Genomic DNA, 12,238 nt, shown 5'->3' with positions numbered 1-12,238 from the left:
ATCTGCTGCTCCCCAGATGTAGTGAACTTCTTATCCCACCATCCCTGACTTGCTAGCTGGGTCTGATAATAGATGTAGTCTGAAACATCAGAGACAGGTACCAGGTTGGCAAAGGCTGATGTAGACAATACAGGGAGAGATAATGTGCCTTGGCCTAAGACAGCTTCCTTGGGTACCTAAAGGGTCTCTGGCATATGACAAGCCAGGAGAGAACTCCCTAAAATCAAATTAAGCTTTTTCCCATTCAGATGCTTGTTATAAAAGTTTGTAAATACCAAGCCAGTTCTGAAGTTCTAGTTCCCATAATCTCCAGGAGAGCTTTAAAAAATACTCTGAACATCCTTTCTATTTTGAAGGTTGCTCTTGAAGACTGCCTGGAGGTCCATGTTTCATGTGTCCTTTTTGTCCTGTTCATTTGTAATTGCTAGGAAGTGCAGCTGGTAAATTTAAAACATTAGAGATCCTTCCCCCACACACAGCATGTTGCCTAATTGTCGAATTCACAGCAATGGGAGAATTTCTTGGCTACTCAGCCTTGAAGAGGTTGTGCCTCTTGTTACGGGTGTCATTGAGTCAGGGGTGGACAGAGTGAGGCCCTGAGTGATGACAAAATTTGGCACACACACACCCAACCATTATTTCTTATTTACACAATAATTTCTTTTGGTACAGTAGCTTTTTATGGATCTTCTCAGTAGGTACACGTATAATATAGGTGTTGTTGTGATGTGCCCGTTCGGCTCGGCATCCTGTGCAGGGGATGCACTGCACTGCCCTAAATCCGGTGCTGATTGAGTCTTCTTGACCAGCAATTCTAAGAGCTGGAACTGTAGTCTTAAACTATGGTTTTTCCTGGCCACCGTCTTGTGCCTCTCATTTTGTAATGGTGAATTGGCACCCTTCCATCCAGAAAACTGTCCATATTATCTGCTAATTTCTTTACACCAGCCTTTGCCGGCCAGATGTTTTAGACTACAAAACATAGTACTGCGTGATGATGGGTGTTGTAGTTCAAAACGTCTGGAGGACACCGGTTTGAAAAGTTGATTTTACAGCATCTCATGCTCTACAGACCATTGGTCTTATCTGCTGTGCCCGCTGGTGGCTTTTAATCCGCCCTGGTATGTCAGAAGCATACCAAGTTCAGTTCAAGGTTTTGCTTTCCGCATTTGAACTTGGGAGTTTGGGACCAGTTAGGATACCTAATCCAAGGGATTACCTGGCCCCATATACCCCTGCCGGCCTACTGCCTTTCTCTGATGGGGCTCGGTTAAGAGTTTCTCCTAAATCTCCCCTGCAAATACCCCCTATTGCATACAATAACCAGAAAAAAATGTATTTGGGGAATGTACCGTACTTTTTGCTCTATTAGACGCACCAGGCCATAAGACGCACCTAGTTTTTAGGGGAGGAAAACAAGAAATAATAAAGCAATGCAAAGCCTCCTGAGCGAAGAGGGAGCACTCCTCCCTCTTCGCTCAGGAGGCTTTGCGGGGCTATCCCTGAAGCCAGGAGGGTAAGCGGAATCAGTGCACATCGATCTCTCTTGCCCTCCTGGCTTCAGCGAAAGCAAGCCTACTGGCTTTCCCTCCACCTCCCTCAAGAGCCGTGCGCTCTTTAAAGGGAGCACGGCTCTTGGGGGCTTTTCTGGGAGGTGGGGGAAGGGACCTCCCGCAAAAGTCAGGGATAGCCACATGAAGCATCCACAGGGCAGCAGCATGAAGGCTCCCTGCTGCCCTGCAGAGGCTAAGAAGATAGAACAGCGAGAGGGAGTGCTGCGCTGCTCTCCCTGTTCTGGCTTCTGGGATAACCTCGCAGCCTGCATTCGCTCCATAGGACGCACACACATTTCCCCTTACTTTTTAGGAGGGGAAAAGAGCGAAAAATATGGTATTTGTGGGGATGGCATTTTCTTCCACCCTTATAGTGCAAGAAATTGAAATACAGTCAAATTCGGAAAGAAGCAGGCAGATTGAGCTGGTAAAGAGAAAATGAGAAAACTCTTCATTTGCATAATGCTCAGCACCAGATTTAAGTTTTCTGAGTGCTGAATTTTGATTATTTTGCATGTGGAAAGCTTCTAGGCTGGAAGACTTCTAGGCCAACTCTTCTTAGCACAGTGTTGTTGTTGTTGTTTAGTCGTTTAGTCGTGTCCGACTCTTCGTGACCCCATGGACCAGAGAACGCCAGGCACCTCTGTCTTCCACTGCCTCCCGCTGTTTGGTCAAACTCATGCTGGTAGCTTCGAGAACACTGTCCAACCATCTTGTCCTCTGTCGTCCCCTTCTCCTTGTGCCCTCCATCTTTCCCAGCATCAGGGTCTTTTCTCTTTTCATGAGGTGGCCAAAGTATTGGAGCCTCAGCTTCACGATCTGTCCTCCCAGTGAGCACTCAGGGCTGATTTCCTTCCGAATGGATAGGTTTGATCTTCTTGCAGTCCATGGGACTCTCAAGAGTCTCCTCCAGCACCATAATTCAAAAGCATCAATTCTTCGGCGATCAGCCTTCTTTATGGTCCAGCTTTCACTTCCATACACAGTGTAGGCTTTGGTAAAGAAAGAGGTGTACGGATTTGACATCTCAGCCACTTTGGCCACTTTCAAATCCTTCTAACGCTTTGGATGACGCCTCTAAAAATATCCCGTCCACATACAAGCCCTCTGCTTTCTGGAACATAGGCCCTGGCAAAATGCCAAGTTGTTATTTTTGTCCCACTACAGAGGAAAAGGGGGTTTAAAAACACACACGCCTTAATCCCATTGCCTCATCAGACCAACTGAATTGTGTCAAAGTCGCATGTCCTCAAAGAACCGCCTGGTTTTCTTAGTTCATTATAGCTGCAATTTTTTGCACTTACTTTTATGCAGTGGGGCTAACTTCTGAGGTCAATATCTAGATGGTTAGTTTATTGAAAATTCATCCTGATTTGTTTGGTGGAGGTTATATGATGTTGGCTATTTGTTAAGCATTCATCATCATTTGTTTGTGGGAAGGCCGGCACGCCAGGCCTGCATGGTGGCCAGGCACTCAGCTCCCAGGCAAGCATTGCACACTTCTTTTGGCTTTGGCGATCCCTCGTAGCCGAGTAAGATTGTCTTCCATAAACATGGTTTTAACAATGAGTCTGTAAGTGACTGTGGAGGCCAATTCTGGATCCACACGTTCTTCCACAGTGGGGACATTGGCTTCCGAGCGGGAGTTGATCACGGTGTGGATTTGCCAAGCGTGCCTTCCTCTTGGCACGTTTCTCCCTTGCGTCGAGTTCAAGTGTCTTCAAAGCCCAAGACACCTTTGGTCAAGGCTGTTCTCCAACTGGAGCACTCGCAGGCCAGTGTTTCCCAGTTGTTGGTGTTTATACTACATTTTTTAAGATTTGCCTTGAGAGAGTCTTTAAACCTCTTTTGTTGACCACCAGCATTACACTTTCCATTTCTAAGTTTAGAATAGAGTAGTTGCTTTGGAAGACGATAATCAGGCATCTGCACAGCATGACTAGTCCAACGAAGTTGATTTTGAAGAATCATTGCTTCAACACTGGTGATCTTTGCTTCTTCCAGTACACTGCTACAGTGGTACCTCGGGTTAAGTACTTAATTCATTCCGGAGGTCCGTTCTTAACCTGAAATTGTTCTTAACCTGAAGCACCACTTTAGCTAATGGGGCCTCCTGCTGCCGCCGTGCCGCCGGAGCACAATTTCTGTTCTCATCCTGAAGCAAAGTTCTTAACCTGAGGTACTATTTCTGGGTTAGCAGAGTCTGTAACCTGAAGCATATGTAACCCGAGGTACTACAGTATTAGTTTGCCTGTCTTCCCAAGTGTGTAAAAAAATTTGGAGACACCGTTGATGGAATCTTTTGAGGACTTAGGGTTGGCGTTTATAAATGGTCTACCTGTATGTTTCACAAGCATACAGTAAGGTTGGTAGTACAATAGCTTTGTAAACAAGCATTTTGGTTTCCCTGTGAATGTCCTTCTCCTCAAACATACTGCACTTCAATCAGGAGAAAGCTGCATTCGCAGAGCTCAGGCGATTCTGGATTTCGGCATCAATGTTGGCCCTTGTGGAAAGATAACTGCCCAGGTAGGAGAAGTGATAAACATTTCCCAATGTTACACCATTGAGTTGGATTTGTGGCGCTGCACAAGAAAGGCCAGTGCAGTATGTCCCCGCCTGTCTGCTGTCCCACTTGTCTGTCCACTTCCAACATCAAGGGCTGGTGGACTGGCTGGCTGGGCTCTCTCACCCACTTGCTTGCTTACTCCAAGGCCACTTCAGCTCCTGGCAACCAGCACCCCCTTGCCAGCCCCAGAGGCACCTTTCGCCTGGGGAGCTTGTAGTCAGGGCTGCTGCAACAGTCACACAAGCCTTTGGGAGGCAGAAACGTGAGATGGCATCCAAGGAAGGAGGGAAGGAAAGAGGGACAGAGGCTGGTGTTGCCTGTGGCACCCCTGACTATCATTCAAGGCACTCCAGGGGGCCACAGCACACTGGTTGAAAACCACTGGTCTAAAGAAAGGCCGATAAGCCAAAAACATTAAGGAGAAGAATTACCTTAATGAGGGTCAATAGCAGAGAGGAAATAAAAATCTTAATACATACCCTCCAACATTTCTCTGATGAAAATAGGGGTGTCCTAAGGAAAAGTGGGACATTCCAGGATTAAATAAAAAACTGAGACAGCTTCTGTAAATCCAGGGCTGTCTCTGGAAAATAGGGACACTTGGAGGGTCTGTAAGGAAGAGATATAATCCCTCCCAGCTCTGGACATTCTGAGCATCTGAATGGTGTTATTTGGTTGGCAAATTCATTGAGGCGACATGGAATTGAGCAGCAGGTCACCCACAGGAGTCAACTGGCGAGAGGGAGGTGCAGGGATGTTTTAAGCCGCCCTTTCCTAACCTGGTGCCTTCCAGATGTTTTGGACTCCAGCTCCTATCAGCCCCAGCCAGGAAAGCCCATGCACCATCCCCAGTTCTTATTATTTATATTGCACACCTGTAACAAGTAAAGTGCATGTGCACAGCCTTCTGCTACATCTAGTGGGCATTTGGAGAGTTTGCAGCTTGGTCTGTTCCAGCTGCTGCTGGGTCTCCTAGTCCCTGCACAGGGTCCCTATTATGGCTGCCCCTCTGCAAGAAACTACACGTAGAAAGGTATTCAAATTACAGTCAGAGCTGAACAACCCATTGCCCATAACTGCACAATGCAATGCACATACTGAAATAATAACCATCATGTTTCCTTAAATAACTTTTTTGCTTCTGCCTCTCAGTCTCCAGGATTACAAAACAATAGAGGCAAAATAACAGGATTATATAAGCATTTAACTGGATCAAACTGTAACTAAGAAAAATTGACAACAAGTTGTGCAGGTGTGACTTTCCCCAAAATTTGAGGGAAAATTGTGACTTGAAAAATGCAATATGGCCACCACTAAATAGTTGTTTTAATACATTTATTTGTTTTTAACAATTATATGCCATCTTTCAATAAAATATTACAGAATACAGTATCTTACAAATAAAACAGTAAAATGCAAAGTGAAATAGATAGGAGAATACCAAATGAAATCAAAAGAGGCCATTCAACATGCTTGGGCACTGTGACAATCTCTGATTTTCTGCCCAAATTATGCCTAGAGAATAAGGAAGTTTCAATGAAAGGCTGTCTGGCAGGGAAATGGAAGAGCTTGATGGCAGTTTGCAGCTGAGATAAACAGTTCCCTCTGACCCCAGGGAGTGCCTAGTCTCCCTGTGGCTCCCGGCAGGTGTCAACCACCCATTACCTGTGAAAGGTGACATAAGGTCTGATTGGTCAATGGAGTGACAGCTGCCAGTCAAATATACATGGGCAAGAACCTCGTAACAAGGGGACTGTAAGGTCAGACCTTTTCTTGGTGATAATAAGTAGCCACCCTAGAGTGAAGAGATAATTTAGTGAGTAGGGCAGAGTGGTGGCATAGGTGATGGAGGGTCCTAAATCTGCCAGGCACTTTTGTAAACCTAATCCCATGTATCTAAATATTATTAATAATATAATTATTTAATATTAAAAATGTGAGTGTTAGGCCTGTACTGGTAACCTTGGTACAGTTATTATAAATAAATGCTCTCAAAATGTACTGCTTGGCATTTTTTCTTGAATTAATCAAAGAGAGCCTTTATACCTTACTGAGGATCTCACCCACCCCAAATGGCTCCCCCAACATGCCAATTATTTCTCTCTCTTCTCACCTCTGCTCCAGCAACACCACACCCAGCAAGCATATACAAAATGCAAATTGCACCTGCTTTCAAATTTGCATGTTCTGGTGTGCTGCTACATCTCAGAACCAAGGAGGCTGAGTTGTCAGAAACCCCCATAAACCAAGGATGTGGAACAAATGGGGGTGGGGCTGAGGGACAGAGAAAAGAAAAATTCTACATCCCAGTTCTATCCAAAAGCTGATTTAGTATTAAATGTTTATTGCTAAGCAAAATTGGGCTTTCAAGCTCATTAATGTTTTAAAGGCAATCTCCGAGTCTATCATTTTATAGACTGGGAAGCCTTCTATTTTTGCGTTTCAACTTATTCATTAAAATTTAACTACTGCGTTCTCTCACACTTTCGTCAACAAGAGAATCTGGAGCACCGTCAGTCAGGAGTCAGGATTCTGCATTCTGGTGTAAGCCAGATGTCCTGAATTGTATTGTGATTACAAGTCACTTTCAATTTGGAGAAGCATCGCTTATATGAAAGGGAAAATATTTATTGTAAAATTGAAGCTGACTCCTTTATGACTTGTTTCACCCATTTTGGGGCAAGTGGTTGCGTGTACAGTCTAAGCACATGTACCCACACTGGAGGCATGACAAAGACATACATTTTAATAGTGGGGTTTTTTTACAGGAATGGATGAATCTGTCAAATTTGGTTTTTCTCAGTTTATCACATTTTTCCAGTCTAAAGTTCAGCTTTCCACATCAGTTTGTGGGGTTTTTTTTAAAGTCCTCATGAAAATTCACCTGCAGTTTTAGTGCAAATTACTCCTAATATGCAAATGTTGACATTATTCTAGATTTTATTGCAGTTCTTTAATGAGTTTTAAAATGTTTTGTTTTGTCTTGTTATTGTTAGATTATAGGTACAGTGTCCTTTTTTGGGAGGAAGGGCAGGGTAAAAATGTAGCCAATTAAATAAATAGATTTCTTAAAAATGTAAATGGAATTACAATACATCTCATTATATTACATATGTATACAACAAATAGTGGGACAGCCTCTGACCTGTGTGCCTCGCTTACTCCCAGAATATTTATATTCCACTTTCCAGGTCCGAAAGGAACACACAAATAGCAGATTGGAACAATCTATGAAAACAGAACAATAACAGAAAAATCCAGTAAGTAATGAAATAGCAAGGTTGTCTCCACACTGGCACTGTCTTATGGGTGGAAGAGAAGCCGGTTTAGGTTCCCACAATTAAAGAGGATTAAAGTGCTCTGTCTCCCTACCTAGTGCAACAAATCCACTTTAAAAACAAAACACACCAGACTTTCTGTGATTAGGAAAGCGAGGAGAAATGCATTAAAAAGTGAAGGAGGAGCCAATGATCAGCAGGAAGGTGTACAAGCAACCTGCAAGAAAGTCATGATGTGTACACATTGTCACATGACTTCCCTGCAAACAAATCAGAACACAAGCTCAATAAATGCCAGCCATATGCTACATACATGGAAAGCACATGACTTTCCCCAAAGAATCCTGGGAGTTAGAGTTTGTTAAAGGTTCTGTGAATTGTAGTTCCTTTAGGGGTGAACTACTGTTCCCAGGATTCTTTGGGGGGAAAGTCATGTGCTTTCCACGTATGGTGTGTATTTGCAGCCCAAGTCTAACTTCCAAGCAAATAAGGATGAATAAACAGGTGCTAAGAATTTAGTAGAATACCCATAAAATTAGTGATTTCACATTCGTGCCATGAAAAACGAGTAACTACAGATTACGTACAGAGATCTTCCTCATTTTTCATTCCGTGTTTTTATTTCTCTCCCAGCTGTGCCCTCTTTCGGCCATTAGAGGAAGCCAAAGAGCTACAGATGGAGTAACTGGAAAAGCAGCCGCCAGGTCTTTTAAGGTTGGTTCCAAAAATGGACGGCAGGGGAAATGGATTCTCTTTCCGTGCCACAGAAATAGCAAAGCAGTGAGGCAGAAACACACTCTAGCAATCTAGTTTAATGTTCCAGAGCACAATGAGGAACACCTAAACAACAACAGAACATGAAGTAGCAGGAGACTATCGGTGATTGGAGCCATTTGCAAGGCTAACGTGGCTGGTCTGACAACGGCCAGAGGATTTCAACAACACAAGTGTCAAATTAATTAGCACTTTAATAAACATTTCTTGGTAGCTCTGCATTAGCAGCCCCCACTGTGTGTGGATAGCGTTTTTCTTCTCCCCGCCCGCTCCAAGCTGCATTCTGAACCAGATAATAGATGCCAGTCTGCTGATGTAGCAGTGATAAGAACATGAGAAGAGCCTGGATTAGGCCCAAGGGTGCCCATCTAGATCAGCATCCTGTTCTCACAGTGGTCTCAGTGGAACATCCCACCCCCACCCCGCAGCCACATGTGAATCCTCACAACTGGTGTCCTGAGGCAGGCTGCCTCCAACAGCGTCTAGAATGTGCACCAGCCCTGGCCAAAAATGATAAGCGTGTGGAGATTTTCTGCTGATTCTTAATTATCAATAGCAGAACTAGGACACAAATTTGGAAAATCTTGCTGTGAGCTTCCAGCTTTAGATGTACTGCAGATCTCTTGATCTCTCTTTACATATGGGGAGGAGGAATGCAGCTCTATTTCTCCTTTACACCTGCAGGTGAGGCAATGGAAGTGCTGGACCAGTGTCTTGCTTTGGTAATGGACTGGATGAGAGCCAACAAACTGAAACTCAATCCAGATCAGACTAAGGCACTGTTAGTGGGTGGTTCCTTAGACCAGATGGATGGGAGTTGGCCTGCTCTTGATGGGGTTACACTTTCTCTGAAGGAGCGAGTACATAGTTTGGGGGTACTTCTGGATCCTTTACTGTTGCTTGAGGTTCAGGTGGCCTCAGTGGTGCAGAATGCCTTCCATCAGCTTCAGCTGGTGGCCCCACTGGACAGGGATAGCCTAATTTCTGTTGCCTATGCTCTGGTAACCTCTAGGTTAGATTACTGCAATGTGTTATATGTAGGACTCCCTGTGAAGATGGTCTGGAAACTTTAGATGGTACAGAATTTGGTGGCCAGATTGTACACTGGGACAAGAGGGTTTGAGCATATAATGTTGATCCTGGCCTGACCATACTGGCTGCCAACTAGCTTCTAGGTCCCATTCAGAGTGCTGGTTTTGACCTATAAAGCCTTAAATGGCTCAAGATCGCAATACCTCAAGGACCATATCTCACTATATGACCTGACCTGGACCCTGCAATCATCATCAGATGCCCTTCTTCATGTGTCTCCTCCACGAGAGATCCAGGGAGCAGCAACAGGAGAACAGGCCTTTTCTGCAGTGGCTCCCCATTTGTGGGATGCTCTCCCCAGGGAGGCTCAGCTGACACTTTCATTATACATCTTTAGGCACCAGGTGAAAATGTTTCTCTATAACCAGGCCTTTGGCTGATTAACGTTCTGTGTCCTTTTAAATGTGTTTGTGAGATGGGGTGTTATTAATTTGTTTTATTATGTATTTTGTGTTCTCATTTTGTATTTCTATGTTGTGAAACATCCTATGACCTTTGGAGCAATGGCAGTACAGTGGTACCTCGGTTTTTGAACAGCTTTGTTCATGAACAACTTGGAACCTGAACGCTGCAAAACTGGAAGTAGGTGTTCCGGTTTGCGAACCTTTTTTCAGAAGCCAAACGTGCTCGGTTTTGAGTCCCCCTGTGTTTCCTGTTGTGCTGCTAATTTGTGCCCCCCCCAATTGTAATTCAAGCCTTTTGTTTCCGATTGCAGTGTTCTAAGGTGATATTTGGAGCTTCTGTTTTTGCTATTTATTTTGCGTTTTTTGTTTTGAGGCTTTTTCAGTTAATTTGTTTTTGTGACTGTGTGGGTCCCAGCTCAGCTACTGATTGATTTATTGATTGTGTGACTGTGGAAATGGATAAAAGCCCCTCATCCAAACAATGACTATCATCAGTAAGAAAAAAAAATAATTTTAATTTTTATCATCTACAATACTGTTTTATTTATTTTATGCTTTCATTTTATGGATCATTGGTCTCATTAGTAAAATTCATGTTAAATTTCCGCTATAGGGCTTGTTTTTAAAAGTCTGGAATGGATTAATCCGTTTTGCATTACTTTCTATGGGAAAGTGTGCCTTGGTTTTGGAACGCTTTGGTTTTGGAATAGACTTCCAGAACGGATAAAGTTTGAGAACCAGGGTACTACTGTATATGAATTATTATTATTATTATTATTATTATTATTATTATTATTATTGGCCACTGATTTCATACCCTCCAACATTTCTCCAATGAAAATAGGGACATCCCATTTCATAATGATCATTTTACTATTTATATCCCACACATCTTACTGGATTTCCCCAGCAACTCTGGGCAGCTTCCAACATATATAAAAACACAATTTTTTTAAAAAAAAACCTTCCCTATATGGGATTGCCTTCAGATGGCTCAGGGGTTGACGCCACACCCTCCAACTCCACACCCTCCAACATTTCTTCAATAAAAATAGGGGTATCCTAAGGGAAACTGGGACATTCTGGGATCAAATCAGAAACCAGGACGGCTTCTCTAAATCAGGAACATCCCTGGAAAACAGGCACACGTTGAGGGCCTGTGATATCAGGGCTCCCACATTGTAATAGCCAGAACACTGTTGCCAAGAGCATTGAATGAGACTCAATGCTTGGCAAAGATGGCTCCATCCATGATGAAACTGCCTGGGCAGGCACTCTGCTGGCGGCCTCCATTCCGAAGAACCAGCAAGTCTGTGCTGGCCTTCAGGAATGCTGAAGTCTCACCTGCATTTTCTTACCCAGCTGCTGCACGACACCAAAGTTTACGCTAATAGGCTGCAGTGGAAGAAGAAATGTGCAAGAAACTTCTTTTATTTTTCTCACTTGCTTGGACTATCCAGCGATACACAAAGAAGGCTTGGGTAGAATCCTGGCCCCTAATTAAAAATATAACACCTATTTTCCTAAGGAAGGCACATTTTGAAGGTAAATTCTTCAAACAGGTTTGTCTAGTGAAATGGACTCTCCAGCTTCTAGCTCTTGAATAATTCAAGGTTAATTTATGAATTGGTGAAAATAATATTTGAAACTTGCATGCATGAACAGCACTGAGTCCACAATAAATTGCTGCGTTGCGGTTCCCTGGCTCAGCTCATTGTCTCAGCAAGTTTAATGGTTGTCTTTTCATACACAGGGCTCCTCCTGACAACCTGATATGCAGCACTCTGATTTGCTTGCACAAAGGTAGGTTAGATTGAGTCCTTACAGAGCATTCACCCCATTCTGTTTGCAGGAAGGCTACGGGTATATGAGAATAAGCATTCATCCTTAGTCCATCCGGATTTGCTTGCAGGTTGTTTATACGTCTTTCTCATCACACCTGCACCATATATTTAAAGCACTTTTATATGAGTTCACCAGTCATGGCTCTCCCCTCCCCCCAGGAATCATGGGAACTGTAGTTCATTAAGGGTGCTGACCTCTCAGACCCACAGCAAACTACAGTTTCCATGATTCCCTGTGACTGTATAGTGTGGATGTGATCCATTAAGCATTCCTTCATCCCTCCCTTTTCAGTGCATTTCCTTGTCAGTTTCCTAACTGCATAAAGTTATTTTTGTTTATTTAGGGATTTGTTCCACTCGGGTGACAGAGCGCTGTAATCCACAAACCTAAATTTTTGGTATGCACTTAAATCCCTCCTGCAAGCTGCTAGCAGCCTGGAAGCGACCACACTGGTGCCCCCCCCCCCCCATGAAAAGACAACCATTAAACTTGCTGAGACAACGAGCGGAGCCAGGGGACCATAACACAGCAGTTTATTGTAGACTCCGTGCTGTTCATGCATGCATGTTTCAAATATTATTTTCACCAATTCATAGATTAACCTGGAATTACTAGAGAGCTAGAAGCTGGAGAGTCAGTTTCACCAGACAAACCTGCTTGAAATGTTTGAATATACCTCCAAAATGTGCCTTCCTTAGGAAAATAGGTGTTATATTTTTAATT

This window comes from Podarcis raffonei, chromosome 8 (genome assembly GCF_027172205.1).
Source record: "Podarcis raffonei isolate rPodRaf1 chromosome 8, rPodRaf1.pri, whole genome shotgun sequence".
NCBI classification, from domain to species: Eukaryota; Metazoa; Chordata; class Lepidosauria; order Squamata; family Lacertidae; genus Podarcis; species Podarcis raffonei.
Note: the sequence above shows the minus strand (reverse complement) of the source record.